We start from the raw sequence: 8,003 nt of genomic DNA, 5'->3' as shown, positions 1-8,003 counted from the left end.
GCTTGACATCATATTTCCCAATATACTATTTGAAGAAGTCGAAATATTGCTTAAGAAGCCAAAATTGGCGAGAGTAACTGCATACTGAGGAACTCTGTATTGAAACTAAACATCTTCAAAGCATTGAGAAGTAATTTTGCAAGCTATCCCAGAGGCGAAAGTAACAGAAAAATGAGAAAAAAAATGGATGACATTTTTATATAAAAAAGTGATAAAGAAACTAATCATTACCAAACCATATCTCCACTTTATAAAAAACCAAAGAAAATTACCCACCTAGTTATTTAGGTTATGCTTAATGAAACTATAAGGATAGAATAAGTTAGGCCCTGACAAAAAAGAAAGCATTTAACAGCAGATCATATTTTTGAAGTCATATGATTTATCAAAGGAATAGAGAATCCAAGATTTAATCATGTTTATTGGGCTTTTAAAAAATAAATAAAAAAAAAATCCTACTCAGTCATGCACCTCAGTCTTAAAGGCTCTATTCTAACAAGGAATTTTGCTGACAGTTTAAAATCAAGCAAGATAAATGCAACCACACCTATAAATCTGTACAATGACCCTCCATTTATTTCCATTATGCAAGGTATCAAATAGGGAGATGTATGTTTATCAAGATATTTGCCAGTGCCAAGAAGAATATCTTGTACATGATCCAGATGAAAGAGATATCTCATATTAATGAAGAATTCCTCCAGAAGTTCCTATTTGGGATAATATTGTGTTGGGTTAATCAAGTCCCAAAATGTTAAAAAGAAAAAAAAGACTCCTAAATCAAATTCAAGAATAACAATTCATACAGAAATAACAAAATGGATCAAATATGCCCTTAGAAAGCAGATTCAATCTGGAACTGAGAATATCATGGAATTGCTTCCAGATTAATAGCTCTTGCCAGAATTTACACTAAGCCGCCATAGGCTTTGAGAACCGAAGTTCACCTCCATGCATGACAATATCTCAGAATAGTTTATTGGAATCCTCTCTCCATAAGTCCAGATATACCTAAAGTTACCCCCCAAAAAAAGGAAATGTGATAGATACATTAATATTAAATATTTCACACACAAATTTCCAAATGGACACTAATAGGTTTTAACATTAATCTGTCCTACTCAGTAGAGTGTGGACAAAAAGTAAAATTTACCTTTGTGGCTATCATTTACCACATTTTAACAGCATGTTAAACAACTCATCCTCTTCTTTGACATTCTCTAAATTCAAATTTCGAAGAGAGATTTTGTTCTTGGAAAATGTCATTTAACATATTTTTTAGGCTTTCAGCATTTTCACATGTATCTCTAGCCTACCCTGGAGTGTTTATTTTATTTATATATGTTTATGTATTTACTAATGCCACCACAGATGTGATAATGTTGGAAATAGAATAAATAAGCTATATAAATACATAAACTGTGATGAGGCTGAGTATGTGTGCCCAGCAGGAGAAAGACAGAAAGAATGTATTACTTTATTTTTTTTTCTAAATGTATTTTGTGTCATGTTTGCAATTGTGTTTCTTATGAACAGGTTTATGAATAGAACCTATTAACCACATTCAAAAGACACGATGATGCTTCAACTGTATATTTTCATTATAAAAATAGAGATATTGATGTGCAACTTGTGAATTTCCTTTGTAAAGAAAACATTTTGGTCTGTCTTTGGTAAGCAGGTATTAGAAAGTTGTGCTGTCAGACTATTGTGCTTGAGTAGCTTGGTTGAACTTGCAGAAAGTAATGTGTTATGATTAGGTGGTAATGGGCTTTCATGTTTATGCCCTTGTTTATTAATAACCTTGATTTTCAGTTCTGACAGTATATTTGGATAGCCTTTCATTCTTTTCTCTGCTGTTCAAGCATTTTCCATCAGCATAGATTTTCTTGAGTTTTCCCAGCACTAAGCCATTCTGAGTGCACTTTAGGGTTGACATTTCTCCCCCAAGTGTATTGATGAAAGCAGAGAAGAAGAAATAGTAGGATACCAATGTAAGCCATCCATTTGATTTATTGTATCCAGGAAATATTAAAACATTTCAAACGACAGAATTTCAAGTTGATTTCTCTGTTATGAAAACTCAGGCTTATCATCTAAAATTTTAAAAAGAGAAATTTTGCTATATAGTTTGTCTTTTAAAGTAATCAAAAAGGCGCAACTGTTTTCTGTATGCTGTGTGATTGCATAGGTGGGTCACATGAGAATTTCAGAAGCTACAACAAGGCACCCTTAGTGATGTTGGTTAATCTGTTAGCTTGTTTTGATGTGTGAATTAAAATATATATTAATATATTTATATTTGCATATTTGTTTTTCTATCATCATTTCTCAACAATTGAGTAATTGAATTATAAGAAACATTTATGATTGCCCTACTATGAGCAAAACAGTGTACATGAAGCCAAGGGGATACATGGTAGAAAACATGTTTAACCACTAAAAGAATCCCCAAAATGACCTCCAATGACTGCTTTAAAAAAAGGCTCTCATTGCCAGTGTTACCAAGATCAAATTCCTTCTTTTTAAAGTGGGAACTTGGGTAGTTAAATCTCTGTGTGTATGTACACATATATGTGTATGTGAATATATGTATATGTTCATATGCACATATACACACATGTATATATTTATGTGTATATGCATATATGAACATATTTACATGTGACACTAAAGGACAGTTTCATAAATATAAGATGGTAAAGCATATGTGTGGCATATTTATAGTATATAATTAACTCATATCACTAAAGGAATTTCTAACCTAAAAGTATTTTTAGAATACTGTATTTGCTTATATTTTTTTCTGCATCAAGTGAAAGTGAATGCTTGTCTAGTCGTACTTCTTGTGGAATAAAAAAAAATCAAAAAGCTCTTCTCCATGAGCACCCTATGGCTGCTAGTAGCAGAGACTGGGTGGTGAATGCCTATAGCTAGTGGTTGGAGACATGATGGCTGGAGATCAAATGATAGTGTAACAAAAATAATATTCTATTCCTAGAATTAAAGGAAATGCCAAACACGTGTTATTGTCAGAACTTTCACACAGTGGACCATATCTGGAACAGCTAAACATGAAATATCATTCCGTTACCAAAATCAATTCTTTTGATGCAATGACTTTGAGCATGTTCCTTTGCTTTTCAGGGCACAGCTTTCTTATCTTTACTGTGAGAGACTTGGTCTAGAGGAATTCTAAGTTCCAATCCAGCTCTCATAGACTAAGGTTCAATAAACTTTTTCAGGATTGGTGACAGTCATGTAGATAAATGTTTGGTAGAAAGGAATACATTAGTTTCGTGTGACTTTGAATTAAACATTTTTTTTGAAATAACGGATATGAATTAATGAGAAACTTGTCAAATATTTGTAGAAAGAAAAAGTTTCAGCCAAGGCGTTACAACAGCTGGATTTCATAGCTACTATTACCACTGATGACACACTTATCAAAACTTGTCACCAACAGAATAAGGCTACCTTTGTTAAGAGTTTCTAATAGAAGGGATTACTAGAGTTAAAATATAAGTTTTGACTAAATGTGTGCTAACAGTTATTTACGAACCATCAGTTGGTATGAAGATGACAGATCACAGAATTGGAGGGAACACCTCATATCTTGGCTGACCATAACCAAACACGCCAAATCCAGCCCTCTGCCTATTTTGTACTGCTCACAAGATAAGAATGACTTCTGGCTTACAGTATTTTTTTTTTAACCATCATGAGTTTAGTTCATAGACTATTAAAAAAAAGAAGTGGTCAGCTATATTTGACCCACAGGATGGAGTTCTGATCCCTGCTCTAGAAAGAAAGAATTTAATATGATATTCAAGATGGATTGCTCCTTGGACTTTCAAAAGGTTTTCAGTGCAATAGAGGAACCTCCCCAAACTCCCATAGTACTTGTGGATGGCTCATTTTCCTCATGCAGGGGTAAAAATCTTTTTCCTTGTAACTTCTAGCAGTTATTGCTTTTTATGCTCTTTAGGGTCAAGCAGAACAAATCTCTGTCTTCTTCAAACATGTGAAGTTGGTCATCATGTCCCCTCAGTTTTCTATTCTTCATGCTAAAATGACTCTCATTGATCTTTGTAGGTCCCTCAACATCTTAGTCAACTCTTTGTACACAGTTCATTTGTCACTAACATTCCAAAAATGTAAAGCCCCAAACAGAAAATGCTATTTTCTTATTTAATATATAGCATGATTAGAGAACAGGGTCTCTACCATATTATCTCCATAGTATAGGATAATATGCTTCTTTTATTGAACCAAAGTAATAATAAATTTTTTGCTCTATTATTCTAATATTGACAAATACTGAGATGGCAGTTAACTACATTTCTCAGATCTTTCACACAAAATGGTTTCTACCTATCCTATTCTGCACTGATACAACTAATTTTTTAAGCCCCAAAATAGGACTTTATTTATCCCACTCTTTAAAACTTTTGAGATTATTTATATCATAATTCAGTCATCCAACATATTAGGTAGCTTTTAGCTTTATGTCATCTTCAGATTGTCTAAGGATCCTTTCTTAAGCTAGATCAAAATCATAGATAATTTATGTGAAACAGCACAGGTCCAAGGAGCAATCTGTCTTGAATACTTTCTGTGGGATACTTATGTTGAAGAGAAGTCAACACCTTTATGTGGCAACCCATTCTGCATTAATTATTATGTGAATAATAAATGTATAAAATGATGCATATATTGTTTGGCAGCCCATTCAGTAATTGTTAGTGCTTGAAAGTGTCAATAATTAAGAGGACTTTTTCTTATATCATGTTAAATTTCTAGAGCAGGTTACATCCTGTGGACCAAATCTTGCCCACTACCTGTTTATCTGAGTATTCATTTTTTTTAACAGCCTAGGAGCTAAACTCTCAGGTGGTACAGAAACAGATGGTGGGCCAGAAACCATTCTCAACTTGTGGGCTGTATAAAACAACTGGAGGGCTGAATTAGCCTTCTGAACAAAGTTTGCTCACCTCTGTTCTAAAACAAAGGTTCTTAAATGTGTTGAGTATGTGTATCATGGACCCTTTTGGAAATCTTTTGAAGCCTATGAAGCCATTTTTAAAATAATGTTGTTGTTTTTAATGCATAACATACTATACATAGGATTACAAAGAAAATCAATTACATTGAAATGTGGTGATAAAAATATTTGCAGAACAAGTTCATGGATCCCAGGTTAAGAACACTTATTCAACAGCTTCTACTTATTTTGCCCTCAAAAGCCCCACTGCCCCCAAATAAAGAGGCCAATTCTAGAATCAAAAGTTGAAATGATCCTTGGAATTATCTAGCCTGAGCACCTTGTTTTAGAAATGTCAGGAAATTGAGAGATTAAGAAAAGGAATGTAGTAGCTACTACTAGAAATAGAATCAAGGGACAAGAAGAATAAGAAGTGAAGTAAAGTCCATGTTTTCTGAAGAGTAGAAAGTAAACTAAGGTTTCAGGAAAAGATTATGGGCAGAAGCCAGTTTAGATGACCAAGGATACAAGCTCAATGACTGGGTGATGAGCAATGGAAGTTCTCAGAACCACATTCCACTAGTGGTGATTTAATGGAGCTAGGGAAGTATTGTTCAGAATTCTGGGTTAAGCAGGATTGGGAGGGAAAAAAAAGAAGTCACTGCAGTCAATCAGTCAAACAGCATTTGTAAGTGCCAACTATGTGTCAGGCACTATACTAAGTGATAGAAAATGGAGGTCTCTTTTCACCTCATTCTTTTTTTTTAAAATTTCTTATACAGACAGTTTCACCTCATTGACATCCTCTCCTAAATGAATCATGTTCCTTATTCATTAAAGATTATTTCCTTTCAACTCATGTTTTCATTGCTTTGGCTCTTGTGTGTACTCACACTAACCTCTATTGCCTACAATTGGTAAATGCGGCATTCCCAATCTGAAAAGTCGTGAAATGTAGAAGCATCAGGGGGACACAGATGTAAATTTATTGAAGCTCAACTGAATGGTTGTTTAGTTCCACTCTATTTATCAAAGCCCTTGTAGAAAATTCTTATGTCAAGATATGAAATAATAATAAATATGAAGAAAATAAAAATCTTTACCCAAGTATTTATTTCTACAAACAAAGAAGAAAGAAAGAAAAAAAATAAGAACAAATCCCTTGGCTGGCTCGTAACAAATTTTATTGTGCATGTGTATTTTATTTTAGTATATGACTCCATAAACAATCACAGGAAAATTAAATGAGCTAATTCTGCAATATTTACAAAGGAAGAACACTCATGGACTTCAATGGTACTTTTGCCTGAGTAAACACTAAATAATCAGGGCAACTTTTCCCAGAGTTCTTGCTGTACTGTAGTAAGTAATTTTTCAGGTTTTAAGTGCCGATGTATTTCTGCATGAAAAGACACCCATCTTCACAAAAGTGTGGATGGTCTCCTGTTAAGAGCCACTACTGTTGAGTAACTTATGATGTGAATTAACTCCACTTAACTATTAACTCCACTTGAAAGATCAGAGCATTATGATCAACACACTTTTTTTTTTATTATCCAAAGAACGGTAGTGAACAAATGATATTGGCAGAGGAATGTCATCAGAGACAAACCAGGAGAGTGAATCTGCTCCTGTAACAGAGATATATTCTTTCTCCAAATTAAGGGACTTGTTTTTATGTATGTGAAGGGGGACTTACATTGTGCCCTGACTTTAGCATGTAGTGGGAAATATCTGCTAATGCTTTTATTTAATGTCTACACTACAGCGCAGTGCACGGCACATAGTAGCTGCTTAATAAATATTAATTGACTGACTGACTGTAGTCAAAATGTAATAAGAGAAAAAGCCAAAAAACTTAGGATACAGAAACTTACACTGAAAACTAGCAGAAATCCACTGGGGATCCAACAGAAAAGGAGTTTGAGTTAGTTTTCTGATAAATTGGATTACATGCCTCATTATATAAAATATTTTATACTTAATTTTGGTAGAAAATTTTTTTAAGTCCAATGTCTAGTTTGGGACTTTAAACCATGATCTCCCCGATTAGTTAATTTATTAGATAAGCCTCCTCGGGGCCAAGAAAGAAAATAAAAATGTGGTGGGTTATTATTGAGCTTAATCATTACTCATTTTTACATCAGGTGTAAAGGTTTGCAAAAGTACTTTCCTAATAACTCTATGAAGTAGTTAGTACAGGGGAGGCTATGTGTAATCATATTAAGAAAGAGCATTGGTCAGAGAGTCATTCAAATTCCACCTCTGACCCTGTTTATGTGGTATTGGAAAAATCAGACCTTCTTGCACCTGAGATTCCTCATCTGTAAAATGGAGAAGGAAGGACCACGTGGCCTTTGAGATCTCGTCCAGTTCTAGATGGATGATCCTGTGGTCCTAATTATTGTGATAGTCATTTGATAGCTGAGCAAATAGGCTCAGAAGGAATAAATGGCTTTTGAGCCATTCAGTTCTATAAATATTAATTAAGTACCTATTATGTACAAAACACTGTGTTAGGTTCCAGGGAAACCAAGACTAAAGCAATCAATTCTTGCCCTCAAAAAGTTTACCTTAACTTTGATATATTTTATGTTTATAACCTATGCCCATGTAAGAACTGAATAGGCAGAAAATATAGATGAACCATCAATCCATTCCCCCCCCCCCATCTTAAATACTGGCAAAATTACTTGGAATCACATGCCCAACTTACCTTGTACATTATCTTCACAGACAAATTATAATTTTGCTCTTTAGTTAATTATTAAGACAGTAGAAAGGGGTCGGCATCCTTGGAAGGGACCAGGTTGTCAAGAACTCAAATGTGGACTAAATAAGGACAGTCACCCTACACTTCAAAAAAGGAAATTAAAGAATAAGGCATAGAAACAATATGACCTTTTAAAGAGAATAAAACAAAAAAATCACGTTAAATACACACAGATATACATATATTTTATAGATATTAATATATGGTACAGCTGAAATAATAGTGTAAAATTTATATCTCTGAAAA

This window comes from Vombatus ursinus, unplaced genomic scaffold (genome assembly GCF_900497805.2).
Source record: "Vombatus ursinus unplaced genomic scaffold, bare-nosed wombat genome assembly UNPS02014821.1, whole genome shotgun sequence".
In the NCBI taxonomy this organism is placed as follows: domain Eukaryota; kingdom Metazoa; phylum Chordata; class Mammalia; order Diprotodontia; family Vombatidae; genus Vombatus; species Vombatus ursinus.
This window is presented reverse-complemented; position numbering follows the sequence as displayed.